At 41.8% G+C, this 12,182-nt stretch overlaps 1 protein-coding gene across 1 annotated transcript in view; it reads left to right on the forward strand.

The window, feature by feature from the left end:
• The first annotated feature begins 2,793 nt into the window (after positions 1-2,793).
• LOC109414931 (uncharacterized) overlaps positions 2,794-12,182 on the forward strand; it is a 336,264-nt gene continuing 326,875 nt past the window's right edge. The window contains exon 1 of the mRNA XM_029860325.2: positions 2,794-3,379. The gene's annotated coding sequence lies outside the window, so the exon portion shown is untranslated. The remainder of the gene's footprint in view (positions 3,380-12,182) is intronic.

Below are 12,182 nucleotides of genomic sequence, written 5' to 3' on the forward strand. Positions count from 1 at the left end.
GGCATGGTTTCGTAATGGAGGAATTTCCTGGGAGAGCCAAAGTTATGAAAGTGTCCTTGACGGAGTGGTGTGTAATGGGGTGAGTTTAGCTGTCTGTTCGAGGAGGACAGAAACTGGGGAATGGAAATGAACTTTCCTCTTGGTTTTTTTTTTCAACCCTACAACTCTTTTGGGACTAAACGGTTAATGAACAATGCATCAACTATGACATATCTATACTTTTATTTTCAATAGGAAGCTTTACTACTGCATTTGATTTAAAATTTTCATCTCAAATTAAGAAGCCGCGCACTCCTCGGTAACAATTCAATTAGAGTGTTTTACTTCATCTTCTCCACACAAATCACTGTAGACATGTTTGTATTTGTATTTGTATCGTATTTGTACGTAATATCGAAGGGCTCGTGTTTTGAATTAGTTATGAACCTTCCGGAAAACACTATTTGTACAGATTTATTATAGTTTTTCCTGTCCCACCCAAGTCAACATGACGCAAGCACTCTAATCGAAAACGTGATCCGTTGTCGTCACACAGCATCCAATCCACCTCCCACACGCACACACTTGAACTCGCACTCCCACGCACTTCAGGAAGCAATATATTGAAGAACAAAATTATTATTCCGACCGTTATCCGGGTGTCATTCTTCAGCTCGAGCCCTGCTGCTGGCTGTTACCTCGCATGAAGAACGGAATGCAAAAACGGTCCCTCCGGTGACTGCCAAGAGGAAGTCTCATTTCCCGGATTAAAACCGGAATTCAATAGGCATCCAATGACACACCCGAGACCCGGAACAGAACCCAACAGCGACCAGACAGACATACGTTTTTTTTTCACACATGACGACGACGATGATCCCGGGGAATCATCGAACCGAACTACCCAGACCGACGACCGCAGCAGCAGCCCGGCGCCCAAGGATAAGCCGGAATTAATGAATCTTTTTCCCCGGCGCACAATATTTCTCTCTACTCATCGGCACTTGATTCCTCATTTGAGCGGATGTCTTCGACGTCCTTGCACTTCAGCCCCTCCTCATCAGGCGCTGCCCACTTTTCCACTGGAAGAAAGTGGAGTCAAATGCAGTTCCTTAGGATTACTATGAGATTTAGTCAAAAAGTACCAAAACATTAAAAAACTGTTCATCATTTGACACTTTTCGAAAATACCCCAATGGCGCATTTTACCCCAACTCCCCCCTCAACATACCACACCGAATGGTTCTGACTGTGGAAATGCTGTGAATGCTAAAAAACCGGAAACAAGTATGCGTGTCTGTCTATGACAGCAGCAGCCAGCAGCAGCGGTAACAGAGCAAATGGTTTTCCAAGTTCTTCCTCCGAGTTCAGCGCACCCAGCCAGGAAATGGATGGATCGGAAAAGAAACCACCCGTGCGGAGAAACTGATGAATTTGCAAATTTTCACACAATCGGCTCGAAATTGGTTTTCCAATAAGTGTGTGCGGAGAAGGCGTTGTGTCCTGCCGTACGCAGGAGGAACGCAACTCGAGAGCTGTTCTTTACCGTTGCTGTGAGATTTGTTCACAGTAGCGAGGACGATGTTTAGCCAAGCATTCTACCTACTTGACTATTTGACTGCGAAAGTGATAAGCTACTTGGATATTTGATAATTTGCTTCTCTGAATATACAGAACAGACAGAACAGACAGAACAGACAGAACAGACAGAACAGACAGAACAGACAGAACAGACAGAACAGACAGAACAGACAGAACAGACAGAACAGACAGAACAGACAGAACAGACAGAACAGACAGAACAGACAGAACAGACAGAACAGACAGAACAGACAGAACAGACAGAACAGACAGAACAGACAGAACAGACAGAACAGACAGAACAGACAGAACAGACAGAACAGACAGAACAGACAGAACAGACAGAACAGACAGAACAGACAGAACAGACAGAACAGACAGAACAGACAGAACAGACAGAACAGACAGAACAGACAGAACAGACAGAACAGACAGAACAGACAGAACAGACAGAACAGACAGAACAGACAGAACAGACAGAACAGACAGAACAGACAGAACAGGCAGAACAGACAGAACAGACAGAACCGACAGAACAGACAGAACAGACAGAACAGACAGAACAGACAGAACAAACGGAACAGACAGAACAGACTGAACAGACAGAACAGACAGAGCAGACAAAGCAGATAGAGCAGACAGAACAGACAGAGCAGACAAATCAGATAGAGCAGACTGAACAGACAGAGCAGACTAAGCATACAGAGCAGATAGAGCAGACAGAACAGACAGAACAGATTGAACAGATTAGATAGACTTAACAGATTCAACAGAATGAACACGATGAACAGTCTGAGCAGACAGAACAGATTGGACAGACTGAATAAACTGAACAGACTGAACAGAGTGAACAATATGAACAGGCACAGCAGACAGAACAGATAGGACAGATAAACAGACAGAACAGAAAGAACGGACAGATTAGAAAAAACAGAAAAAAAAACAGATTGAAGAAACTGACCAAACTTAGCAGACTGGCAGACTGATCAATCTGAACAATCTGAACATTTTGAACGAACTGAACAGATTGAACATACTGAACAGCCTGAAAAGACAGAACAAGTTGGATAGGCTGAACAGGGTAAACAGACTGATCACACTGAACAGATTGATCAATGAGAACAGACTGAACAGGCCGAACAGACAGAGCAAACAGAACAGACAAAATAGACAGGATAGACAGAAGAAGGAAGAGAGGGAAGAAAGTGAACAGACAATGGAACAGTCAAAACAGAGAGAGGAATCTGGTAAATCAAAAAAAGATTCGCACAAGAGACTAAGTAGCTTATGTATATGCCCAGCCCCACTTAGTACGAACCTGATCACCCGAGTCCTCAAGCGTTCCCTGCCCATTCAGTCGACCAGAATGTAATTTTAAACGCCGCTGAATGTAAATCTTCGCTTCCATGTTCTCCTCAGATCCAAGTGGAAGATTTTTCACACCCACATGCGCTCCACAACCCCTCGCACATTCGTTTTCCAATTGGAAATTCTAATAACGTTCGGTTCTTTTTTCTCCGCCTTTCTTTCGCAAGATTTTCATTGCCGAATTGAAGGAGTCAGCCGCGTGACCGAGAAAAGCTTCTTCGCAGAGCAGAGCAGTGAGTGGGGGAAAAAAGAAAGTGAGGTGGTGTATTTGTGAGTGTGACTGTGTTTTTGGGGCGGAAGTCTGCGAAAGTGAAGAGTGGGTCGCCTGTTTCGAAACGCGGGAAGGTACGACACGAAGGAAGATATGTGATAGAGGACGGCCATTTCTGTGCTACTAGGACCAACAGGACCCTGTGTCCAACCCGGAAGAGGCAGCTTGAATTTCAATGAGGTGAGTTTTTCCCGTTTTCTTGTGTGATTTTTATTTCAGGGACGATATGAGCCGAAAAATGTTTAAATGGTCTCATTTTGAGGGGTTGGTTGCGGAATGGGACCGGGAAATTAAAGCATAAGTTGTTTATTGGGATGTGTGTGCTCAAAAATAGGTTTCATTTGGGTGAATCGTTGGATGGAGGGGGAGAACCGAACGTGCTTACAATTCTTAATAATCAATTCATGTGGAAAAGGGAAATTAAACTGGGTGAAAATACACAGAGGGGTAATCTTTTGAATAAGATTGGAGAGTTATTAGTTTAATGCAGATATCAGTAAAATCATTCTTGAAATTGACACCCAATGATTCACACATCCCTACAATTTGAAAAAGGGTTTTACACAGAATGCATTATCTTGATTAGGATGCTCTTAAAAGCCAATCGAAACTTTACAGAGGGCAGTGCCAGACTTTGTGGGATTCTTGGATTTGTCGAAATTTCCTTCTAAGAGAGATCAATATACAAAGTTTTTCAGGATTTTTCTTCTTTCAAGTAAAGAACAGTGGCCAAGAATTATACTTGACCTCAAAAAGTTCTGCTTCAGTTTCACAACCAACTCTAAAATGACCGTAAATCTAACCAGGTGAACCGGTACTAACCAGGTGGCACAGTATTTTGCATCGACTTAATATAAAAAAATTGAAAAAAAAAACGATAAAATATAAACACAACAAGTTCGAATACAAATAAATAATTTAACAGCATTTCCAAGCATAAATTTGGCATGTTTATTTGCACATACATGCTCATATATGCCCACATTCATAAACACATACAAACAGACAATTATTTGCATAGTTTTATAAGCTAAGTCAAAACAATAAAATGAAATAAAATAAAAATAGAAAAAAAAAGAAAATTTGTTTTCACAAACAAAAACACAAATTTTCAAAATATTTACTAGCACAAGCTGGTCGACTTCGCAAATGCATGCAAACATGCATACACACATACACACAAACAAAAATTCGCGTAGTTTTCTAAGCTAAGCCAAATTAAGTTAAAAAAATAAAAAGGGTAAAAAAATAAAAAAAAAATATATATAAATTAAATAAATACTTCCTAGTAAAAGTTTGGCAAGCTTATTTTGCACAGTCATTGCCTCCACTTATACACACAAACACTAAGACAGAAATTAATTTTTGTGACTGATTGAAAAAAAAATTAAAAAAATTTTTAAAAAATAAAAATAAGGAATTTTTGGAAAATTTTTTATGTATTTTCTAGTAGTGGTTTGGCTTATTTATTGTACACATACAACTCATTTCTACAAGCCTACACATATACTTACAGATAATCATTTGCGTAGTCAAATGATCTATATTGAAAACTTGAAGAAAGCTTGAATAATGAAACTCTGAAGCACATTCCTTATCCCTGCTTACGTATAGCTTCAGAAATCCAAAAAGCGCAATCCTGCTTCCATCAACATTTCAATTAGGTCCCCTATCTTTAAAACAACCAAGTCCGTGCCAAATGTTCCCCCTTCCGCCCGGCTCCTTCTCAGCCAGACCGGAAAATATAGCCTCCCGATTCCGGGAAGCACAATTCATTCCATTTCGGAAAACTTCTCGGAAAGCCAGCAGCCACGTCGTCCGAATCCGGGTCGCACTGACCCCAAAAAGATAATGTCCACCAACGCAACGCTCTCACGTCGCCTAGCCCCGTAATGGACAGAAATCATTAACAATTAACTTCAGATAGAGCCCAAGCCCGGACCATCGGAGGCCTTAATTTTCCAGGACGTGACCAAATGGAGCACACTGCATTGTCTTTTGCGCCCACTAACACTTATACACTAAATCAAGAAACTTGCTGGCGATATTTGTAGGGAAAATGCCGGTCGCGAGTTTTGAACGTATGAATTCTTCCTTCGTCCGAGTCTCAGACGAAGAAACAAGTACCCAACAAGCGACGCATTAAACATTAAAACTTGCCCGGTAATTACCCATAAATCTTGAAATTTTCCTCACCAACCGAACGATATATCCCATACCTACCGTAGAGTATTTAGCAGAGGAGGCAGGAGGCCGTCATTATTGCAGTAGTGGACCGAGAGCCTCGCGTTCTAAACGAGCTTCGGAAATGGAGTTGTTCAAGATGCGTTCCACTCACTACTGGCCCCCTGGTATCCACGAATACTAACGACGGCTGTGAGACCGGAAAAACATTACCCGGAACGTCGGACTGCTGGCTGGCTGGCTGCTGCAGTAGCAGTAGAAGTTTCATTAGGGTACAATGACGATTTATGGTGGGAGTTGTTGAAGTGGGAAACGAGCCAGGCGCTGTGCGAGAGAACAGGAGGATTGCATTTGGGACGTGAAACGAGTGCAGTTGGCTCGATAGAGGTCGTTGTGTCTGAATTGGTCGATGACAAGGTCTATGCTAATGATGTCTCATTCGTAAGCTTTGGAGGTGGTGGCATATTTGGTATAAAACTTATTTTGAAGAGATAGAATCGAATTCGCAGATTGAACAGGCTGAACAGACTGAGCAGATTGAACAGACTGAATAGACTGGACAGATTGAACAGACTGAACAGGCTGAACAGGTAGAGTAGACTGAACATTCTGCACAGAATGAACAGACTGAACAGACAAAACAGACTAAACAGACTAAACAGACTGAACAGACTGAACATACTAAACAGATAGAACAGACTGAAGAGACAGAACAGACAGAATAGACTGAACAGACTGAACAGACTCAACAGACTGAACAGATTGAACAGATAGAACATATAGCGAAAACAAAACTGACAAAATAGGCGAAACAGATGAAACATACAGAATAGACAAAACCAACAAACCAAACTGAACAGAAAAAATAGGCGGATTAGACTTATTTAACAGACTGAACAATCGGAACAATCTGAACAGACTGAGCAGACTGAACAAACAGCACAGACAGATCAGATAGATCAGACAGAACAGACAGAACAGACAGAACAGACAGAACAGACAGAACAGACAGAACAGACAGAACAGACAGAACAGACAGAACAGACAGAACATACAGAACAGACAGAACAGACAGAACAGACAGAACAGACAAAACAGACAGAACAGACAGAACAGACAGAACAGACAGAACAGACAGAACAGACAGAACAGACAGAACAGACAGAACAGACTGAACAGGCTGAACAGACAGAACAGACAGAACAGACAGAACAGACAGAACAGACAGAACAGACAGAACAGACAGAACAGACAGAACAGACAGAACAGACAGAACAGACAGAACAGACAGAACAGACAGAACAGACAGAACAGACAGAACAGACAGAACAGACAGAACAGACAGAACAGACAGAACAGACAGAACAGACAGAACAGACAGAACAGACAGAACAGACAGAACAGACAGAACAGACAGAACAGACAGAACAGACAGAACAGACAGAACAGACAGAACACACAGAACAGACAGAACAGACAGAACAGACAGAACAGACAGAACAGACAGAACAGACAGAACAGACAGAACAGACAGAACAGACAGAACAGACAGAACAGACAGAACAGACAGAACAGACAGAACAGACAGAACAGACAGAACAGACAGAACAGACAGAACAGACAGAACAGACAGAACAGACAGAACAGACAGGGCAGACAGGACAGACAGAACAGTCAGAACAGACATAACAGACAGAACAGAGAGAACAGACTGAACAGATAGAACGGACTGAACAGAGAGGACAGACTGAACAAATTGAACAGACTGAACAGACAGAACAGACATAACAGACTGAACAGGCTGAACAGACAGAACAGACAGAACAGACAGAACAGACAGAACAGACAGAACAGACAGAACAGACAGAACAGACAGAACAGACAGAACAGACAGAACAGACAGAACAGACAGAACAGACAGAACAGACAGAACAGACAGAACAGACAGAACAGACAGAACAGACAGAACAGACAGAACAGACAGAACAGACAGAACAGACAGAACAGACAGAACAGACAGAACAGACAGAACAGACAGAACAGACAGAACAGACAGAACAGACAGAACAGACAGAACAGACAGAACAGACAGAACAGACAGAACAGAAAGAACAGACAGAACAGACAGAACAGACAGAACAGACAGAACAGACAGAACAGACAGAACAGACAGAACAGACAGAACAGACAGAACAGACAGAACAGACAGAACAGACAGAACAGACAGAACAGACAGAACAGACAGAACAGACAGAACAGACAGAACAGACAGAACATACAGAACAGACAGAACAGACAGAACAGACAGAACAGACAGAACAGACAGAACAGACAAAACAGACAGAACAGACAGAACAGACAGAACAGACAGAACAGACAGAACAGACAGAACAGACAGAACAGACAGAACAGACAGAACAGACAGAACAGACAGAACATACAGAACAGACAGAACAGACAGAACAGACAGAACAGACAGAACAGACAGAACAGACAGAACAGACAGAACAGACAGAACAGACAGAACAGACAGAACAGACAGAACAGACAGAACAGACAGAACAGACAGAACAGACAGAACAGACAGAACAGACAGAACAGACAGAACAGACAGAACAGACAGGGCAGACAGGACAGACAGAACAGTCAGAACAGACATAACAGACAGAACAGAGAGAACAGACTGAACAGATAGAACGGACTGAACAGAGAGGACAGACTGAACAAATTGAACAGACTGAACAGACAGAACAGACATAACAGACAGAACAGACAGAACAGACAGAACAGACAGAACAGACAGAACAGACAGAACAGACAGAACAGACAGAACAGACAGAACAGACAGAACAGACAGAACAGACAGAACAGACAGAACAGACAGAACAGACAGAACAGACAGAACAGACAGAACAGACAGAACAGACAGAACAGACAGAACAGACAGAACAGACAGAACAGACAGAACAGACAGAACAGACAGAACAGACAGAACAGACAGAACAGACAGAACAGACAGAACAGACAGAACAGACAGAACAGACAGAACAGACAGAACAGACAGAACAGACAGAACAGACAGAACAGACAGAACAGACAGAACAGACAGAACAGACAGAACAGACAGAACAGACAGAACAGACAGAACAGACAGAACAGACAGAACAGACAGAACAGACAGAACAGACAGAACAGACAGAACAGACAGAACAGACAGAACAGACAGAACAGACAGAACAGACAGAACAGACAGAACAGACAGAACAGACAGAACAGACAGAACAGACAGAACAGACAGAACAGACAGAACAGACAGAACAGACAGAACAGACAGAACAGACAGAACAGACAGAACAGACAGAACAGACAGAACAGACAGAACAGACAGAACAGACAGAACATACAGAACAGACAGAACAGACAGAACAGACAGAACAGACAGAACAGACAGAACAGACAAAACAGACAGAACAGACAGAACAGACAGAACAGACAGAACAGACAGAACAGACAGAACAGACAGAACAGACAGAACAGACAGAACAGACAGAACAGACAGAACAGACAGAACAGACAGAACAGGCAGAACATACAGAACAGACAGAACAGACAGAACAGACAGAACAGACAGAACAGACAGAACAGACAGAACATACAGAACAGACAGAACAGACAGAACAGACAGAACAGACAGAACAGACAGAACAGACAGAACAGACAGAACAGACAGAACAGACAGAACAGACAGAACAGACAGAACAGACAGAACAGACAGAACAGACAGAAAAGACAGAACAGACAGAACAGACAGAACAGACAGAACAGACAGAACAGACAGAACAGACAGAACAGACAGAACAGACAGAACAGACAGAACAGACAGAACAGACAGAACAGACAGAACAGACAGAACAGACAGAACAGACAGAACAGACAGAACAGACAGAACAGACAGAACAGACAGAACAGACAGAACAGACAGAACAGACAGAACAGACAGAACAGACAGAACAGACAGAACAGACAGAACAGACAGAACAGACAGAACAGACAGAACAGACAGAACAGACAGAACAGACAGAACAGACAGAACAGACAGAACAGACAGAACAGACAGAACAGACAGAACAGACAGAACAGACAGAACAGACAGAACAGACAGAACAGACAGAACAGACAGAACAGACAGAACAGACAGAACAGACAGAACAGACAGAACAGACAGAACAGACAGAACAGACAGAACAGACAGAACAGACAGAACAGACAGAACAGACAGAACAGACAGAACAGACAGAACAGACAGAACAGACAGAACAGACAGAACAGACAGAACAGACAGAACAGACAGAACAGACAGAACAGACAGAACAGACAGAACAGACAGAACAGACAGAACAGACAGAACAGACAGAACAGACAGAACAGACAGAACAGACAGAACAGACAGAACAGTCAGAACAGACATAACAGACAGAACAGAGAGAGAGAACAGACTGAACAGATAGAACGGACTGAACAGAGAGGACAGACTGAACAAATTGAACAGACTGAACAGACAGAACAGACATAACAGACAGAACAGACTGAACAGGCTGAACAGACTGAACAGACTGAACAGACTTAACAGTCTGAACAGTCTGAACAGTCTGAACAGTCTGAACAGTCTGAACAGTCTGAACAGTCTGAACAGTCTGAACAGACTTAACAGACTTAACAGACTGATTAGATTGAACAGACAGAATAAATCCAGCTGGAAATCAAAAGGTAGTAAAAATATATGTCAAATCGAAAAGAGGTTTAAAGGAAAGGAAACTGAACTTATATCAACAAACGCTATGTCAACCTAGAAACTCGCTCTGTTCAAAAAGCGTTATAGTTTATTTACCGTTTCTCAAACTCAACCAACAATACGAATGCAACGGGTCGGTCGCATCTTGACCGTTCTTCATTCTCGGTTCCATTCGCCATTCCGAAGTAGGAGTTGAAATTAAATAATAATCTTGCCACTTATTATAGCTCGGCACAGACACCGTAGCTGAAGCATCAGGAGCATGGCACGGCAATAATCTCGTTGTTCCGCAATAAATTTTCTGATGAACGTGTGCAAGCAGTCACTGCTTCGCCGTTGGTAAATAATGAAAATGGAACTGATGCTTTGTTCTATTGGTGGAAGAGTGATAGCCAAGACGATCTGTTTGTTTAGTTGAGTTTTTTTTAGTTTTTTTCAATTCTGTTTTTTTTTTGGTTTTATTGTAGTCTTATTGACCTCGAATGAAATTTTTCAAAAATCTAAAAACTATGGGAAAATGTGTTTCTTGGACCTCGGTAAATAGGAATAATGCTGTTAAAGATCTACAAATACACACACACGCTTAGTGTTATTTTTAAAATCCAACATTAAAATTATTATTTAAACGTTTTCAGGTTTTAAAGAGTTCTACAAAACCACAACAAAACTAACACATTTTTAAAAAGCTCATTTTAAGAAAAAATGACGATCATATTCAGGATTTTTTTCAGAACTTGTCCTAAATTGTAAGATAGACACAAGCACGACAAGTTGACAAGCTATCCCTACTACGAATCCAGCTTCACTTCGGTGGAGTGGAACCGGAGGCTGGCATATGAAACCGGAACCCGTGGAAAGTACCTTTCCGGTCGGTCGGTCGGTGAGTTCAACTCAATTGTTTGGCTTCACCCCACTTGACTTGTTTTTTTTTCTCTTTTCCTTCCTGTCAACTACTCTTTATGACACTCCATACACCCCCCCCCCCCCCCCACCCTCTAGGCATGGGATGACGGATGACTCATAAACTGTGCCGACTGCGCTATCCTTCTGTGAAGGATGTAGGTACTGAACCCCCGAACCATATCGGGATGCTTAAGGATGGGATGCGGAACGTGAAAATTTCTTCTCCGGTGTTTGTGTGTGTTTATCAAGAAGTGCAGCTCCGGATCCGGATTTGACCGGGTGGCCTTCCTGGAACGGCGGTGCGACGACGAGGATTTGTCAGGTCACAGGTCGCGTTAGGGATAGATTACGGATGGGAGTCAAGTCGAGAGCTCAAACTCCGATCCTTGAGGGCTGGAATTTAATTTTCGATAAAACTTTTCGGGATGGATTGAAGTATTTTTGCGAAGGTGAAGTGGAAGATGAGGAAAACAATTCCGGTGCAAACAATCGAGTAATGAAGGATGCCCATTTAAATCTTCATGGGAGACTACGGTGTCGCTGTATTAAAAAAAGTATTCAGCCCAACACAAATATAAATTTTGAGGCTCTTGCAGAAAATTTCATATACCTAAAATGTCAATATTATTTTTTTATGTCTTAATTTATGAGATTTTCAGCCCAAGGCTGGTTCATCTCAGGTTAATATTATATATTTTTTGTATCGTAATTATTAAATTTAACGTAAGCCTGGCAATATCAAAATATCATAATTCAAAAGCCACTCTGAAATATTTATTTTTTAATTAAAATAAACACATATTTGAACTAACCCATCAGAATATGGCGACCGTTGACTTTTTCAAAATAATCTGAAATGGGAAATCAAACTTCTATAAGGTCTTTTAAGATTTTCCCAAACTAATAATATCAATCTCACAACTCAAAAATCACTTTGAAATCTAAAATCTTCAAAAAATCTTTATTTTGACTAACCTGCCTGTAAATGGCGACAGTTTGACTTTTTGCTCGTTACTATATGGCGACCGTTGTAATGTTGTTTCTAACGGAGTGTCTACAGATTCCACTGGAAACTGATCATACGATTCCTCCAGGCTCCAGTGA

Source organism: Aedes albopictus, chromosome 1 (genome assembly GCF_035046485.1).
Source record: "Aedes albopictus strain Foshan chromosome 1, AalbF5, whole genome shotgun sequence".
NCBI classification, from domain to species: domain Eukaryota; kingdom Metazoa; phylum Arthropoda; class Insecta; order Diptera; family Culicidae; genus Aedes; species Aedes albopictus.